The 19,007-nt window shown below is 33.5% G+C and overlaps 1 protein-coding gene across 7 annotated transcripts in view; it reads right to left on the bottom strand.

Moving 5' to 3' along the window:
• The window catches only part of LOC129750784 (serine-rich adhesin for platelets), a 251,248-nt gene that overhangs the window by 14,989 nt on the left and 217,252 nt on the right, over nucleotides 1-19,007 (bottom strand). The window lies entirely within an intron of this gene.

The raw sequence follows: 19,007 nt of genomic DNA, 5'->3' as shown, positions 1-19,007 counted from the left end.
CTTATATAATTTTTTTTTTCGCAAATTTAACGATAGGACTATTTTTATATTCAAAATGCAAGTATTTTTGCGTTTTTAAAATTTTTCTAAGTGTTGTGGTTTTCGAATAACGCATGTAGTATACCTATTCATACCGCGAGCGGTCAAATGACGGTTTACACTGTTTTCGCTAAAACTTTCTTGTTTCTCAACCGATTTCTTCAAAATTTATATTTTTGAAAAGCAAATAGGTATCAGAATGGGGGTAGGCTTAATAGCGGCACGTTATCCAAACATACGGGAAAATTGTGCTTAGCCTTTTTTTATCCAAGATTTCATCATTTACCTGAGAAACCTGAAAAACCTATAAAAGGAAGAAATAAATTCAATCTATTTAAGATGGCATAAAGCCTTTCCACTAGGGATTATTAGCATTAAAGCTCTTTTCTACATTCGGTAAGGAATGATAGAATGTTTTTTAAGTTTAATTTCTTAAACTCAGATTCGCTTAAGGCGTAAGATCCCAGAGTACGGAAACGTAGTCTGGCGAATGAGGGACAGTTACATATAAGATGGAAGGGATCTTCCACATCTGATTCACAACTACCACATACTGGAGATTCAGCACGCTGAATGTTGTGCATGTGATAGTTGAGTTTACAATGACCGGAGAGTGCTCTGATCAAGATGCTGCAATGAAATTTATTTAAAGTTAATAAGTAACTCGATATGATTGGAGATGGTTTTTCTAAAAATAATTTAGTTTGACGACAAGTGTCCAACTCTTCCCAGTATCGTTCATGCTGGTTAGAGGACCAAGTTTGAATTTGGTTTCTGAACCAACATGGTGATATTGGGACAGCCGGCTCTGGTCCGTAAAATTCCTTTTCCGACCCAGCTCTAGCGAGTTCGTCGGCGCATTCGTTTCCAAAAATTCCCTTATGTCCGGGTACCCATAGAAGGTTTAATCCATTGCCTTCAGCAAGTTCTTCGATTGCTTTCCGGCATGCGATTACCAGTTTTGATCTAGAACTGGAAGCACTGAGTGATTTGATAGCTGCTTGGCTATCTGAACAGAAATAAATTGTTCTGAACATAATCTTCTTTTGAAGTGCAATTTGCACTCCATACATAATAGCATATAGCTCAGCCTGAAACACTGTACAATATTTTCCTAGAGGTTGAGCATATTCTATGTTCAACTCGTGACAGTAAATTCCTGCACCTGCACGGCCGTTTGATAATGAGCCGTCAGTATAGAATACAATATGAGAGGACATTTGGTCCTCTACGAAACCTGATAACCATTCTTGAGGAGAAGGAAATTTGACTTTAAACCCCATGTAGGGAAAACTACTCGAGAGTGTTAAATCGTTTGGCGCTAGATTAAACTTGTTTAATCTAACTAATTCAGGCCACACATTTGTATGACTCGATGATCTTTCGATATTTCCTGACAGCCAGAGACCAACTGCCTGTAGACGAAAAGCACATGAGAAGGCTTCCTGTTTTAGGAACAAGTGTAGAGGTTTGATAGAAAACAGAGCCTCTAGTGCTGCAGTAGGAGTTGTAGTGAACGATCCGGACATCCCCAAAAGACACATTCTTTGAAGGTGATTTAGTTTAGTCCGAACTGTTGCAACTTCTCCTTTTTGCCACCACACTAGACACCCATATGCCAGAATTGGTCTTACTATTGTGGAGTAAATCCAGTGAATATGTTTGGGTTTGAGTCCCCAGTTTTTTCCGATTGCACGTCGGCATTGTCCGAAGGCCATGCATGCTTTTTTGATTCTGAATTCGATGTGATCAGACCAGTTTAATTTGGAGTCAAGAATGACACCCAAATATTTAACTTGATTAGACACGGTGATTTCGGAACCATAAAACAGCAGAGGGCGCACCCCGCGGGTGATACGTTTTTTAGTAAATAAAACAATATTAGTTTTTAGAGGATTAACTGAAAGTTCTACATGAGAACACCATCGTTCAACAGAGCGCAGAGCTTGTTGCATTATATCAAATAATGTGCTTATGCACAAACCTCTTACCAGCAGAAGATAATCATCTGCGAATCCATAGGTTGGTATTCCACGGTCATTGAGTTTTCTCAACAAACCGTCTGCAACTAGGTTCCACAAAAGAGGTGATAGTACACCTCCCTGTGGGCAACCACGTGTGCTAACTTTTGTTATTGAGGCCTGTCTTAAAGATGAATGAAGATTCCTGTTACTTAGCATTGCGCTAATCCAGTTAGTTATAACACTAGGCACTCCATGAAGTAGTGCCGCATCCATTATTGATGTAAACGAGACATTATCAAATGCTGCTTCTATGTCTAGAAATGCTCCTAGACATGATTCTTTCTGTGAAAAACTATTTTCAATATTATGTACTACGTTGTGCAGAAGAGTTAATGTTGATTTTCCTGTTTGGTATGCATGTTGTGTCGCATTAAGCGGATGTTGGACAAGGCATTCTTGCCATTCTTGGTTTACACTGTTTTCGCTAAAACTTTCTTGTTTCTCAACCGATTTCTTCAAAATTTATATTTTTGAAAAGCAAATAACGTGACTCAAATATGTTTCTCAGACAATTTTCCGCTACAATTAATTATTTTAAAGTTATGTAAAGTCCAAGAAATTTTTTATGAAAAAACATGCTTCAGGAAAATTGCTATAAATCTGTTCATCAGTGCTTGAAAAAAATTTCACTTAGTGCATGAGAAAGCTGGAGTTAGAAGCTATATGTTGCACATACGGAAATTTTTATCAATTTTTTTTTTAAGATCATGGCCACAAAAAATGTAAAAAAGTTGTGTAAAACCCGTACTTTTCAATCAATCAACCGCCTAAGCAAGTTCCTGTGCACCCAAAATTCAGCCTCTGTGCCAATGGCGTGTAGTCAATTTCATAGCATCATTGGTACAAGAAGATAACGCGACCGGCACTGATTCGATTTGCGCCCACCGGCATTAAACTCCCAGCGCAACCGAATTGCGTATGTCTGAATGAAACAAAATAAAAACGTTTTCGCGTCCCTCCCCATCGCATCACAAGCCGAAGAAGGATGGAAATAAATACCGGCCAACACCAGGCAGCCAGCGAACCGAGCACTGCGCGTGTGAATGTAGCAAAAGCAACAACAAAAACATCCTTCTAATTCAATCAACCAGCAAACACGGCTAAGCTGTGCGTGTGTATGTAGCTAAACCAACAATAAAAACATTCCTTCAATTTACCGGCAAACAATCATCGGCCAAGCTGCCCGGCTTTAGCAGCTGTGTATATGTAGCGTGTGTATGTAATAGCAGGCAGTAAGCAAAGCACAGTTCTCATTCAATGGGTTTCCCGTTCCTTCACTCCCGTTCCCTTTCCCGTTTCCATCTTAAGACAAAGGAATGCATTGAAAGGAGGCCAAACGCCGGGAAGCTGCCGTTGTACGTTTTTTGTGATTGATCGGTGGCAGAAACCGTATGACAAATATACCTCGTCCTGCATGAAGCTCGAATAGTATACTGGTTAAAATGTCGGACTGGCAAGACGATACAATTGGTGATGTGAGTTCGATTCTCACTACAGCGCTGGGGTTTTAATTTTTATTTTCTTGTTTCTGGGATGAATTATCCAATAGGAAGGAAATCCCATAAAATGATTTTCTTGTTTCGCTTGAATGTAGTGGTCATCATTTTGGTTGGGAGCCGAGTCCTTATGCCAGTTACGGTTTTTCAAACATACCGTCTTCGGCACAGTGCACATTTCAGCGCATTATCGGCACAGAGATTTGCTAAATAGGCATTGGATTTTTGCAACCTCTTCTATGGGTGTGACAGTAGAAAAATTTCAAAAAATAAATTACAAAGTTGACGTAATTTGTCACATTTTGGCATCTTTTTATTTAAAAAATATGAAATACATAATTTATAACGAATTTTCAAAGGTAGCTGTTTTTCAAACATTTCATCAATACAAATTTTGATACAATTCCTACACCTAAATTCAGCTTTGCACTGGATTTTGAGTATGTTATCGTAAGGTTTAGGTAAAAAAATTATATGCAAAAGAAAGAAAATTTCATACCGGTTCTAGTCATGTAACTGCATTGGCAGTGCAATGCTTGAAAAAAATATGATAAATAAAACAGTGAGGTAGTTTCTGAATTTTGAAAAGTCAGCACAAATTCTTGCTTGGCAGACGGGCGCAGTGGGTGGTACCTAATATCTCAAAGCTATTTTGCACACGAAGACGGGTGAAAGGAAACGAAAAAACAAATGAGCATTCGCTCAAATTTTCTGGTTTTACTTTCAGAAATTTATTTATTATATTTTTGTCAAGCATCGAACCGCCAATGTAGTTACGTCACTAGAACCGGTATAAAATTTTCTTTCTTTTGCATACATTTTTTTTGCCTAAACTTTACGATAACATACTCAAAATCCAGTGCTAAGCTGAATTTAGGTGTAGGAATTGTATCAAAAATCCGAATCGATGAAATGCTTGAAAAACAGCTACATTTGAAAATTCGTCATAAATTATGTATTGCGTATTTTTAAAAATCTAAAGATGCCAAAATGTGACAAATTACGTCAACTTTCCAATACATTTTTTGAAATTTTTCTACTGTAACAGGAACAGCTCTGGCGGTTGATTGATTGAAAAGTACGGGTTTACACAACTTTTTTACATTTTTTGTGGCCATGATCTTAAAAAAATTGATAAAAACTTTCGTATGTACAACATATAGCTTCTTACTTCAGCTTTCTCATGCACTAAGTGAAATTTTTTTCGAGCACTGATGAACAGATTTATAGCAATTTTCCTGAAGCATGTTTTTTCATAAAAAATTTCTTGGAATTAACATAACTTTATAATAATTAATTGTAGCTGAAAATTGTCTGAGAAACATATTTGAGTCACATTAAAGGCTTTTCAAAAATATAAATTTTGAAGAAATCGGTTGAGAAACAAGAAAGTTTTAGCGAAAACAGTGTAAACCGTCATTTGACCGCTCGCGGTATGAATAGGTATATACAAAGTGTCGGTATGTTTAGTGTTAAAATGATGGTTGACGTTAAATTCATGAACTTCTTGATGTTTGAAAAGATCATTTTAATTTAAAAAAATTAATTTCCTTTGACTCCCGTATTTATCAGGATGGGAAAAAAGCTAACCAAAAGAAAACGTTTCTAACTTTTCACAAAAATTAAAATTATTAGTTGTCTTGGAGAAAGTGGATAATTGATTAATATTTTCCCGAAAAGATTTTTTTTAACAATTTTCAAAAGCTATTTCAGATAAAAAGGCGGTAAGAAATAATTAATTGTATATTTAAATTCAGGGCAACATGAGTGCCATTAGCTCTTAAATTCTTTAAACCTCGAAAATAATTATCAAAGCTGTAAAACGAAAGTTGTTCTGGGACCAAATTGCGATTGAAATTATGAAAAAAAAAATCTTTTATCGATATTTCACACTGAAGTCATTCGTAATCTACAAAAATTGTTTATATTACAAAGAAGTTTTGCGGAATGCAAAGTGCCCTATCAGACTATCAGGATTTTCATATATTTTAAGATATTTTAGACCGACTGAAAATCAGAATCAGAGTTAAAATATTTTAACAAATCTCCGATTTAAAATTTTCCCATTAAAAATTCATAATATGGGATGACCAAAAAAATACAGATACTGCAAAACACATTTCTAAATTCAAGTTCGAGCGTTAAAACAGAAGAGATTCTAGCAACAATTGATCAGAAGGAAATTGTGTGTTCTTTAACTATTGCGTTCCATTAGAAATTTTCAGAGCCAGTAAGGAATAGTAAGTATCTATAAATGCTGTTTTAATGTGGTTTAGCAACCGAGGTGCATAAATTTTCAAACTCAGTATTCCAAGTCTATAGTTATTTTCTATCAGCTCTTGTTTTCTGTATACCTCTATAAAAAAGGTAAAAATTGTTCTAAAAATATTGAGATTCGTTTAGCAAAAATTTATAAAAAATCAAAAAGATTAAGTAAATATAAGGTTTGACTAAATGATAAATTTTGCCGATGACTTTAATCAAATTTGACTTCTGGTTGAAAATTATAAAAATATTCATATGTTACTTTAATTTTTCGGCCTTTGCGGTGAAAAGTAATGTCCGTTTTAGTAGGGACATCTAAAGATTATGAATTTTTTTATACATAGATGGATAGAAGGTTAGATTAGGGATACCATACGTACTCTTTTAAGAGTACATGTACTCTTTTTCGATCGAAAAACGAGCGTACTCTTCGTTTTGAAAAATTTTACCAAATGTACTTTTTTTTTGTTCAAAGAAAAAAAATGAAATTTTCTCATATAAGTTAACTTATTTCTTCCGATACATGAAGATTGTATTCTTATAAATACAAAATATACAACTTCTAGAGCATTTGTAGCACAACACTTAAGTTTTGCTTCTTGTGTTAAATGTTTCAAAGGATGGATTTCTAAGGGAGAAATAATGAGTACATTCACGATTTCAATCTGGATTTTTCGTTTAAAATAAGCGCCTTTGAGTATGCAACGAACTCCTGAACAGTAGGCAATATGCATAACTACAACTTACTTAAAAGCATAGTGCACAAATCAATAGCGAACGAATCAGCAGTAATGTTTTTAATGAGTGAAAAAATACGCCTCTAAAAAACTCTTTAAAAAATTCAGTTTTTGTTATTAACTTTGATGTACTTTCTCAGTATAAAATCGTAAACTTTGAATAATCCAACTGAAAATACTGAGCATTTGTCAATTAATTCGCATAACTTGCAATAAATTGACGCAATTTGAATGACCTAAAACATCATGGCTTTAAATGAATGGCGTTTGTCTTTACAATTTTGAAAATATTTCTCAATGTACTCTTTTTGGCGTTGCAGGATATGGTAACCCTAGGTTAGATGAAATGAAAGATGGTAAAAATGAGCGAATAGAATTTATTTAGAAGCATTATCATCACATATCAAATTTTTGTTTTCCACGGGCCTACTACTATGAAGTGGTAGATACAGATAGAGTTGCAACTACCACCACACATTAGTAGGCCAAGCGTGGTTCGCCCCACAAGCGGGAAAAATTGCAGTGCGGACGAATCTTTATAAAAATACTCATTTTCTCATTTTTCCCCGTTACGGAAATTCCTAAAACTTTAAAATGAATCCTGTATAATCCTGTATATTATTTACAGCTTAAGTTAAAATGCTTAGTTGAAGACTGCCTTCAACAAAGTTGTTAAAAGGATTAACACTAAACGTACCGGAAGCGGTCAAATGACGGTTTTTGAATTTTAAACGATGATTGCGCCTTATATAAATGTTTTTTCGCAAATTTAACGACAGGACTATTTTTATTTACAAAATGCAAGTATTTTTGCGTTTTTAAATTTTTTTTAAGTGTTGCGGTTTTCGAATAACGCATGTGGTATACCTATTCATACCGCGAGCGGTCAAATGACGGCAAACACTGTTTTCGCTGAAACTCCCTTGTTTCTCAACCGATTTTCACAATTTATAGTTTTGAAAAGCTTTTAATTCGACTCAAATATGTTTCTCAGACAATTTTCAGCTACAATCAATTATTTCTAAGTTATTTGAAGTTAAACAATTTTTTTATGAAAAAACATGCCTCAGAATATAGGCTGTGAATCAGTTATAAAGAGCTAGAAAAAAATTTTACTTAGTGCCTCAGAAAGCTGAAGTTAGAAGCTATATGTTGCACATATGGAATATTTTTTCAAAAAACTTCTAAGATCATGGCTACAAAAAATGTACAAAAGTTGTGTAAAACCCGTACTTTTCAATCAATCAACCGCCAAAGCTGTTCCTGTTACAGCAGAAAATTTTTAAAAATTGAATTGGAAAGTTGACGTAATTTGTCACATTTTGGCATCTTTAGATTTTTAAAATACGAGATACATGATTTATGACGACTTTTCAAAGCTAGCTATTTTTCGAACATTTTATCAATTTGAATTTTTTGAGGCAATCCCAACACCTAAATTTAGCTTTGCACTGGATTTTGAGTACTTTATTGTAAGGTTTAGGCTTTAAAACTATATGCAAAAGAAAGCAAATTTCATACCGGTTCTAGTGGTGTAACTGCATTGGCGGTGCAATGCTTGACAAAAATATGATAAATAAAACAGTGGAGAAGTTTCTGAATTTTGAAAAGTTAGCACAAATTCTTGCTTGGCAGACAGGCGCAGTTGGTGGTACCTAATATCTCAAAGCTATTTTGCACACGAAGACGGGTGAAAGGAAACGAAAAAACAAACAAGCATTAGCGCAAATTTTCTGGTTTTACATTCAGAAATATTTTTATTATATTTTTGTCAAACATCACACCGCCAATGCAGTTACACCTCTAGAACCGGTATGAAATTTGCTTTCTTTTATATATAGTTTTGAAGCCTAAACCTTACGATAACATACTCAAAATCCAGTGCAAAGCTGAATTTAGGTGTAGGGATTGCTTTAGAAAATCCCAATTGATAAAAAGTTCGAAAAATAGCTAGCTTTGAAAAGTCGTCATAAATTATGTATTTCGTATTTTAAAAATCTAAAGATGCCAAAATGTGACAAATTACGTCAACTTTCCAATTCAATTTTTAAAAATTTTCTGCTGTAACAGGAACAGCTTTGGCGGTTGATTGATTGAAAAGTACGGGTTTTACACAACTTTTGTACATTTTTTGTAGCCATGATCTTAGAAGTTTTTTGAAAAAATATTTCATATGTGCAACATATAGCTTCTAACTTCAGCTTTCTGAAGCACAAAGTGAAATTTTTTTCGAGCACTTTATAACTGATTTACAACCTATTTTCTGAGGCATGTTTTTTCATGAAAATTTTTTTGAACTTCAAATAACTTAGAAATGATTGATTGTAGCTGAAAATTGTCTGAGAAACATATTTGAGTCGAATTAAAAGCTTTTCAAAACTATAAATTGTGAAAATCGGTTGAGAAACAAGGGAGTTTCAGCGAAAATAGTGTTTGCCGTCATTTGACCGCTCGCGGTATGAATAGGTATATACAAAGTGTCGGTATGTTTAGTGTTAAAGTCTTAAGTATCGAATACTTAAACAAACAAAACCTCCTTTTGTGATGTCAGAAATAGTAATAGTGTAATCTGTTCAATTTCCTAAACATTTTAATAATTTTTTTTTTCAAAGCGTAGTATCACTGAAACAATATTATCAAGGCGAAATCTTAATCGTTTTTTTTCGGGAATTTAATGCTTTGTGCCAGTTTTTAGTTGAATGAATATCGGATAACAAAAAGATTGGAGTTCATTTTCGGGTTTTTAGGTTAATTACTTTATCTGTTATCATCATAGCGTGATTCCACTCTAAACTGATTCGTTTAAAACCCTAAACGCCATATCCTCAAAACAAGAGGTGATAGAAAACATCTGACGAAAAAATCTAGTTCAGAACGCTAGAACCTTTTATAACAAGATTCACACCAATGTCAATGCCTCCCAGCTCACGACACAATCGTAATTGAAATTTTGAATCGAAAATCCAATCCTATTGAATCTGAAATTTTGTTTTTTTTTTCAATTGCAATTGTTTAATACTATTTTATTAAGGAATGGTATTAAATATCAGAATTTTTAGGTCTCTATTTTAAATTTTTCTGTTATATTCTTAAATTAGCAAAAAAAAATTATAACGAGAGAATTTTAACACGTTTGGTCTGGCTGAACGAGAATTTATACAAATGATGACAATTCGCAACATGAAGTTTATGGCCAACTGAAAAACAGTTTCGAATCGGGAAACTGTACAAACTGCATATTACTCCGCACGAAAATAATTTTCTGGAAGAAAACGTGCTTTTTATTTTTCCATTAAAGGATGCTTTCAGTTAACTTAAGTGCAACGCTTTTTTGAAATTTCCACTGTCAGCAACATTGAATAAAATCTAGGTCAAAAATTAGTGAAATATCCTGATTCTAAAAGAGTAGGTAGTTTATCATATTTTGTATCCGCTGCAATAGAAAACCCATTTATTTCAATTTGGCGTTCAGTTTGGTCTAGTCGAATCCCGACCATATATAAAAAAATGATTGTTTGTCTGTCTGTTCCCTAGGGACTCAGAAACTACATCAACGATAAATTTGGCATATGACCGTTTTCAGAAGCGGAAATGGATTCTACAAGTGATGTTCATAACATTTTCTAGAAAACCAAATTTTAACGTCGAGAGATGATTAAATGTATTTTTGAACGAGTTTTGACATATAGAGTAGATTCATAGCTATGAAATTCCTTGCCATTGTTGAAAGCGAGAGGGAGGGAGTCATCTATAGAAAATGTGACAAAATTTGACAAACATTTAAGTTTTAATAAGATGATTTAAAATATTGTAAGGTGTTTTCTATTTTTGTTAAAGGAGGCTCCCATACAAAATAAATAACTGTAAAAATAAATGTAACTGTGATCAAATTGAAATTTTTTCTCACATTTTTATATCAAAAACATATTTACTTACACATATCGCCTTCAAATTAATTCCCTTCCGCTGCAATAAACATATAGCATTCGGAATTTATCTCCTTAAACAAGTCAAAACGGTGTTTCGCAGTGGCTTTTTGAGTTTGTTGAACAGCCAGAAATCATACGGAGCTTAATCAGGCGGATATGGTGATTGCAAAACGATGTAAGTAGATCTCCTAAAGCTACATGGAGTATTGCACCAATAAAATTACTTCCAAGAGGTACGCTCAAAAAACGTTGTTTAAAACTTGTTATAAAATAATAAAATGAATCGTTGTGATGAAAACCTTTCCATTTTTATTTTAAAGGAAACTCTCATCCGAAAATATTTACTTACAAAATTATTCTGTATCAATTTATTCCTGACATTCTAATGAAACTATTCACAAATAAATCAAAATCATGGAATAAAACATCGACAATGCATTGAATTCTGTCATGATAACACAATTTTTTTTTTGGAATATTGAAAGGTTTTGCTGTTCTTAAGATTGTAAAACAACGGAGCCTTGAATTTCGAAATAGGGTGAGTGTTCCTTGGTCCTTGTACCTAGCTTAGTCCTAAAACGCCGAAAATCGATAAAAACTCATTTCGTTTGCAATGATTCCAGACACTCCTATGCAAATAATAATCTCGTATTCTTCCTTTATCCTATCATACTGCTATTTGCAATAAAAAATAATTCTTACAGAATTTTTAGCGTTTTGAAAAAAGTGCTTCCTCATAGTACAGGATGACAAAAAAGTCCGGTCACACAGAAAAATCTCAATATTTCAAAGAATAAGAAGAAAATCAGAATCTGACTTTTATAGTAACTCATCAAGATACTTCACAGACGATATCTCGGAATTACACCACCTTTCTCTGATTGAACCAGCTTCAGACGTCTCGGAAAATCGTTGCAAGCGGCGCGCACGTCCGGTCTCGTATAATCTTTTTCAACCTTGGAGTCACCTCACAGACCTTGGTCGTCCAGATCGTGTCTTGTTCTCGGTGCCTCTGGTCTCTAGGATCGATTTATGGTCACGAATTTCCGGTTGATTACGAGCGGTTTTAGGTGTTTGAATATGTTGAATACGTGTCCGGGTTTGTACCCTCTCCCATATTCAGCGATAACAGCTGCTCTCAACTCTGCCACTAACAACTTAATGTACACAAACTGCACAGAAACGAAACTCTGCCACTGTGGGCAACAAAGTTAGCCCTTTCATTTGACATATAGATGGCACCAGAGAGATACAACGTGTAGGCTACATGCGACCCCAAAAAAAAAGTGTGACAGACTTTTTTGTCACCCTGTAGTAAAACAGACATCTATATTTGTGGGAAGCATTTCGAAAAATCAAAGAGATAAAGAATAAATCCCACTATTTAACAAGCCAAGCCAAATTTTAAAGTAAAACTACCTTGTGCTGTGACGAATATGAACTATACTATCTAACTAACTACAAATAATAAAAAAAAATATTAGAAACCCATAAAAATAGGTACATATAGGGTCCAAAAATAATGACATAATTGGCCATGACGTTCCCTTTTTAGACCTAACGTCACTTTTTTTTTCAATACATACTAACCAGTCAATAAAGGTGCAAATTTTCAAGAGGGTATAATAAGAAACCTATATTAAGCATTGTTAACAGTTTTTTGCAGCCTTATGTTAATAAGTTACAAGTCAACACAAAAAACATTCTAACTTTAAAGCTGCTAAGAAACGTGCTAAAGAGAAAAATAATTGAGATAGGTATTCATAACAGAAATTTTGGTTTTTATTTGAATCGTTTAAAATTCCTCATATTAGTTCATGGAATTTTTATTTCAATTTAATTAAGTTTTTTATGTTTTTTTTTTCGATAAATCAAACTTTTTACTGGCATTTCAGATTTAGGTCCAATTGAGGGTTAATGTCCATTACTACCAAAACAGGAACAGTAAGTTCAAAGTAGGAAATGTTGATTGTTCATGTTTTTTTTAATCTATCTAAAACAGCAAAACCAAGGATAAAAACTCTCATTGAAACTGGTAGATAAGACCATTAACTACGAATGGGTTTTCTAAAAACCATATAGATCCCGTATATGTATGAGAAAAACATGGGTTTATATAAACCACCGCTTATTTAAAGGGTCCAAAGTTGGACAATTTTTGAATTCTATACTAATAATTCTTACAATCATAAATTGAAGAATCATTTAAATAGTCAGCAAATTATTTCAAAAAGTCATGGATTGAAATATAAAAAATATAGGAAAAAATAATATTGAAGACAATTTCAACAAAATCAACTCCAAAACGGATGTTCAATAAACTAATAAAACTAGTCTTATTTAACATTGATATTCAAAGATTTAAATTTAGGCTCAGCTTCCATTTTATTTTTTCAAATCATTATTCTTTTAATAAGTTAGAACAGTTTTTCGATGGTGTAAAAAAGCACCGAGGGAGAATGACCCTAACGGGTTCAACTCCTATCAAAAATGAAAAAAAGTAGCAAAGCATACTGGGCCAGCTTGTTTAACTATATCAACAAGAATGGAAATCAGAAGCAACCTTTGAAAAAGTGACAAAAATTCTGTGTTTCGGGGCTAGGTCAACCGAAATCTTAACTGAGTTTTTTTTTCGTCTTTTATGCATATTGAACTTCAAAAAAAAGATACTTTGATTTTTTTTAAATAAACATAACATAATAAACATAATTAATTTACACGCTATTTAGTCTGACCACTTTTTAATCTGAAAACCCTTTATGCGGAGAAAAAATGTTAAATTTTCACACAAAACAACCCGTTTTCATCTAAATGCTTTGATTTCATCATGAGAGATGTTTGTTTGCAAGCTTTCGAAAAGAAAGTTAATTTAAGATTTTGAAATTACCTAATTTTGCTTATTGAAAACTCAAATAATAACCATTTTAAAACATTTGAACTTTAGACTAAGATTTTGATGATTATGAGGAAAAAATTCATGTTGATCATTGTTACCCTGGCAATCAAAGCTCCCCCAGTATACGTTACACATTTTAAATACACTGTGATTTAGAATGCTGTGGACGAAAATGCCCGAAAATGTTTATTAGTGCTATACTTTTACCAAAATACCTAGATATAAGTTCTTATCGAAGAATACACTTTCATTCATATAATAGAACTGATAAATACTAAAAACACTAATCTGTTGGCACTTTTGTTTAAAAGTCGTATTTGAATTTCAATTTTCCTAGAAAAATAAGGTAGATGTAAATGGGTTTGTAAAATTCCATCCAAATCAAGTCAAGTGAAGCAAAACATAAAAATCTAATACACACAGCACTACTGCAAACAGAATTTAAATTTTCTTCATCGAAGTTTTCCAGATGGATCTTAAATGAAGGGCCTCCTGAAGGGTAAATATGTATACGTATAGCTACGTACCACATGCAAAACCATTCTCCAGCTCCATCTCTCATAATGGAATATAAAATTAATAGCAGACTAACATAGTGCAAGCCGAGGTAAAGCACTCTTCGTTCTCATGAACTAACTCTATCCTAGGGTCCACTCAGTCAGTCAGCCAGCCAGCCCCATACAATGTTTGATTCCTGGGGGCTTTTTTTAAAACATACGCATACCTACTCACAGTAAAGTTCAATCAAACGAAAGGAAATATTAGCTCATACATCAATTATGCACTCTTTCTATGGAGCCCATTCATGATTTGCTACATCGTCCCTCAATGTAGATTTTTAAGATTTCCAACCAAGTAGGCTCATACCACAACAGAGATTTCCATATTTTAGAAATAATTTCTTAAAGTAGGTTAAAGATTTCATATATTCATTCGTTGTTGTAAATGTAACGGAATCAATAATTGAAATACATTACCTACGTGATTTAATTTAAATTAAATTTATGTGAAATGGTAATTAAATTTCAACCAACCTGCATGTGTTTCGAAAGCAAGCATCTTGCTTGGAAAACTAATAACCAACCGTTCCATACCATGCGGAGGGAATACAGAAACTTTTATTGGCATTCCAATTCGTATTGTTTTTCTCAATTTGCTCCCAGAGCAATCATCCATTCCTACGGAGATGGTAATTTATCTTGGCACATGCTCAACGACTGGAAACTATCGATTAAAATTGGCTGAAGGAATGAAGTTCATTTGAGGGAGAAAATAAATATACTTTCACATTAAATATGGACCTAGCATAAAAATATTATTTCTTTGAACCGGTAAAGTTTACTAAATATTAAATATTATGCGATCATATTGAAGAAAAATTTGTTTTTCAGCAATCTGTAGATGATCTACAATCTTTTTTTTCCGAAGCATGTTTTTTCGGATTTTTTTGTTTAGACTTTAGATAATGGAAAATTGAAAAGTTATAGCTGAATATTGTCTGAGAAAGATGATTTCGCTACATTACGAAATTTCTACAACTAATGCATTCTCTACGATTGAGAAACAAGAGAGATAAAGTCATACGGAGATACGGTCAAAATTTGGTCAGTATCAACTTGACGTATTTCTTTCAATTTTGCATTTAAAAAACCTGAACACCCTTCATTTTGAAGGTGTGTGTGTAAAATGTTGCTCCTATTTTGATTTTGGAATTCACTCTTCAGTTGTCAAAATGCCGTCCAAGGAAGAAGAGCAGCGTATCAAAATTTTGCTCGCGCATCGCGAAAATCCAAGCTACTCGCACGCAAAGCTGGCAAAATCGCTAAAAGTTGCCAAATCAACCGTTACAAATGTAATTAAAGTGTTTGGGGAACGTTTGTCGACAGCCAGGAAGTCTGGATCGGGGGGAAATCGAAAACCGGAAGCCCTTCGTGATGTTAGCCAAACACGCTGCCACGAAGTCACGGCTAGATGTTGTCGTACTAGCAGCTAAAATTCTAAGTGGTAATAAGCTTTCCCAGAATACCTGCAAGGGCAGCCAGTCGCCAGCAGTAAAGATGTATGTTGAGTATTACTCAGAAACATTACGAAACGGCCTATAAATCAAACATTCGTTAAAATAATAATACAAATAATATACAAATTATTGAGTTTATCTATATATTTACATAATTTATGAATTGCCTCAACTGACTTTAAATGTGTGATAAATTTGTGGTAAGTAAATATAGTTGGACGAAATGTTTAAGGTGAAAAAAATCAGGTTGGAAAAAACTCCGAAGGGGGAAATAAATAAAGTTTGAAGTATTTTATGTCAATTTCAAAATTAATTTCAAATATCTGAAAGATTACAAGACCAAAATACAAATAGTGGAAGAAGGAAGTTATTTCTCCTTTTGTATTCTAGATTTTATTGAATTTTTCAATGAAAAAATACATGATTTATAGGTCTTGTGAAATGATATAGTATGCATTTTTGTTGCATACAAGCTTTCGTGCAATTCATTCCAATTTATTCGTTTTTCGCATTATTTTTTATTATCATCCCCCCTCGCAATGGTTCAACTCCGAGTGGCAAAAGAAATTCCTACAAATTCCAAGCTACCAAAAATGACTGATTGATTATATGATTTAGTGATGTTCGTTCACATTTCATATTCATTAAATGGCGGACATGTCATAAAAAGGCTATTAGAGGAACTTTTGGGAATTTCAAGTCCTTGAAAGGCTATTTGAGGCCCTATTTGTAACTTTAATACTGAGTAATGCAATTGACATGTCGAAGAGAGGATATCTAAGGAACATTTTGTAACTTCATGCTCGCATTCGAGAAAATTCGGTATCAATACCCTTTGGAATCTTTGTTCAGCGAAATTGGAACTTTGAAATCACGCGTTAATGTAGATATGGGACTTTTGGTTGCTTGGGTATTAAGTCAGTTTTATGAAAATTTCATTTTAAAGTACTGAGTTTCGTGTTTTTGTTTGTTTATTTGTTTATATGTTTTATGAATATAAAAACGCGAAAATGTCTCTAAATATGGTGGTCGAAACGTTAGCGTGGTAAGACAGTAAATGCTGGTCCACTGATGGCATAGGTTCGATTCTCATCTCGGTTTTGGGTGTTGATGTTAATCTTAAGTTGTCCACGTCATTAATTCAGTCTATAAAGCCTTAACCGGCTAAGACGGTGTATTTTTTTTTTTTAAACGTTTCAATTCAATTTTCAAAAGTTTTCTACTGTGGCTGGACAACTTTGGTGGGTGATTCTTTAAAAAGTACCACTTTTTTACATTTTTTGTGGCTATCTTCTTAAAAAATTGAAAAATATGTTAGCTTCTCACTTCAGCTTTCTCAGGCATTACGTAAATTTTTTAGCACTTTATAACTGACTTACAGCCTTCTTCTCGAAGCATGTTTAAAAATTTTTTCCTAATATTTGAATAACTTTAAAATAAATGGTTGTAGCTGAACATTGTCTGAGAATTATATTTGAGATACGTTGCAAGACCCCCCCCCCCCCCTCCTCCCCTCTCATGAGGGTCCATCAAGTTGTTTTTTAATCGAATTCAGCAACAGTTTTTCAAAATTTTGTCACTTATTGATTGTCATTTATTTCTGAATACTTAATCTATATATATAAAAATGAATGTTTGTCTGTCTGTCTGTTCCCTATAGACTCGGAAACTACTGAACCGATCATCGTCAAAACTGGCATCTGAGGGTTTTTGAGGCCAGGGATGGTTTCTGTAATAGTCAAAACTCCATCCGACTTAAGGAAGGAGAGGCTTCCATACTAAATTTGTAGTTTTTCGAAACAAATTAAAGTCATGACATCCATTTTCTTGAGATTTTTTTTCCTTTGGGCGGTTTGTTTTTCGTCTCTATGGCCGAGGCGTCGCGAGCCAACGACGCAAAAGGAAAGTAACTCAGGCATAGCATACTGATCAGTAGGAATATTTTGGCGCGTATTTTTCAACCTGGGGTTTGTTTTTCGTCTCCATGGGCGAGCAAACGTCGTCGCAAGAGGATAGTAACCAAAGCACACTGTTCATTGATTGCTGGAAATTTCACAATAAGGCGCCTGTTTCTCAAACACGTGGGGCGATATGCAACCTAGATGTGTTTTTTTCTTGCTTATTTGATTTGTACACAGCACGTGGTAATATATGACGCCTAGATTTGACACGGATTGGTATTTTATCAATCGAATCAAAACCAATTGAAAGATTGGCAAAAATACTTCCATATTTAGTTCGTGGTAGGTATAGGGTAGCATTCGACTTTTCATTCAAGGAACATTAGAACATGTTAAAACGTTCAACTTTTTCTGTTAAACAAAATTAAAAATTATGTTTTCTTCTAGAAATTGTTACTTCGGTTCAAATACACAAGTGAAACGAATTTAGAAATGAAAATGGGAGCTTTTAATTTTAAATAATTCTGAAAAAACCATCGTACTTTTTGCTTACATACCAATTCAAGTACGCACCTAACATGAAAAGTGTTTTTGTGTTACATGGCTGCATAAAAGAGACCTTTGATCCGCTTCGTTTTTGAAAAGCGAGACTTTAGAACTGATATTTAACTGGACGCAAAATTTTTAAGGGAAACTTTTAGTTTACCCTTAAATTGTTAAAAACAATATTCCCTTCTGTCAACTTACACGGTGGGGCAAGGGCAAACGTCGAACTTTTAAGAAATTCATCTTCAAAATGATTCAATATGTTGGAAAGACCAGAAGGGGTATTCTGAATGTTGAAACTGCAGCGGATATTAAAAAATCTTAAATGTCTTTGAAGGTCATTCCCTTTGAACAGCATTCGTTAAAAGTGGAGTAACAAACATAAATTTATATTGCAGGAATACTGCAAATATATCAGTGAAACTTGATAGAACAAAAAACAGGAATTCGTATTAAATCCATTTTAAAGCCATTACTCTGACGCATCTGTAAATAAGCTTTGCATTGACACTTGCCCCAATATACGGGACAAATGTAAACTTAGATATTTGTTTTTGCCTACATTTTTGAATATTTGACTTTCAAAGAGAAAATAAAAAAAACCGCTGAGAACTTATTTAGTGATGCAAATGATATTTTTTTAAATATTTGTATGTTTACCGTAGAAAATTTATTAATAAAAAAAGAAATTTGCACTGTATTTACTAGGTACATAACTAATTTATTATATTTTTCAGCCGGTTAAATTTGCCTACCTTCTTCAAGCAGTGAGGGACAAAATTGAAAAAGATGGGAGAGCTCCCATGTAAATTTAAGATAGAGAGCTTTTCAAAGAAGGGACCATATTTTAAAAGGTTTTTTTGGGTACAGAGTACAAATTTCAGATCTTGAAAAACGAGTTTAGAGATCAAGTTTCTGTAAATAATATATACCATCTTTGAATTGCTATTCAGAACTGCAGCTGCAGCTTTCATTTCAAAGTTGTTGGTTCTGAAGTATGATGAGGTTTGATTTATAAAAATGCTCTCTAAAATCTAAATTTTAATAAATTTTTACAAATTACATTTATTTCCTGAAGGTGTAGCAAAGCACAACGGGTCAGCTAGTTTCAAATAAAAAAGTTTTGATTTCGAAAGTAAACTTTATTATTCGACAAA

Source organism: Uranotaenia lowii, chromosome 3 (assembly GCF_029784155.1).
Source record: "Uranotaenia lowii strain MFRU-FL chromosome 3, ASM2978415v1, whole genome shotgun sequence".
NCBI classification, from domain to species: Eukaryota; Metazoa; Arthropoda; class Insecta; order Diptera; family Culicidae; genus Uranotaenia; species Uranotaenia lowii.
Note: the sequence above shows the minus strand (reverse complement) of the source record. Positions and strands in the feature narration are given on the sequence as shown.